Source organism: Carlito syrichta, unplaced genomic scaffold (genome assembly GCF_000164805.1).
Source record: "Carlito syrichta isolate Samal-C Ts95f unplaced genomic scaffold, Tarsius_syrichta-2.0.1 Scaffold304227, whole genome shotgun sequence".
Taxonomy (NCBI): Eukaryota; Metazoa; Chordata; class Mammalia; order Primates; family Tarsiidae; genus Carlito; species Carlito syrichta.
This window is the reverse complement of record NW_007248323.1, coordinates 535,535-536,252: the sequence shown is the minus strand read 5'-3', so window position 1 is coordinate 536,252 and position 718 is coordinate 535,535.

Genomic DNA, 718 nt, shown 5'->3' with positions numbered 1-718 from the left:
TATGCACATTAGCGTAGGAGTTGTGCATGGGATGAAGGTTTGGCCCCCTACCCCGACTACTGGGGACCAGGATGGTGAGGTTGGTCCCAGAACTCGTGCAGGACAGAAAAGGTGGCTCCAGTGTCTAGCAGGAAGAGGATGAGACGTCTGTCAACCATAATTTTGACCCTAGGCTCCTGAGCATTTGAGATATGCATCGGGTGGGGAAACCCTGGGCCCCGTCATTCCAAAGTGGCCATGCCCAGTAGGTCCAGGGTGGAGTTGGGGGCTGACCCTGCTCCTCTCTGGGAGCTGAGGCAGTCCATCGCCCAATGTCCTGGAAGATTGCATTTGGGGCAAGGTTTTGATGGAGGTTTAGGGTTAGGGCAGGCTTGCGCCCAATATCCCTCCTTGCCGCATTTGAAACAGGGCCCTGGGGGGGGGGTTGCGCTTGTCCTGGATGCCTCCTCTACTGCTGCAAGGGCCAGTGTCTGTCCCGCGAAGAGCCTGAGCCAGCATTTGCTATTTTTGCTGCTTAGCCTTTTCATCCCGGTTGTGGTATACCTTGAAGGCAGCAGCCAAAACCTCATTTTGGGGTGTAAGGGGCCCTTGATCTAGCTTTTTAAATTTAGCTTTAATGTCAGGGTAGCTTTGGGAGAAGAAATAAGTCATAAGGAGTTGACAGCTGTCTGGGGTTTCTGGGTCTAAATTAGTAAATTGTTGGAGGGCCTTGGTAAGG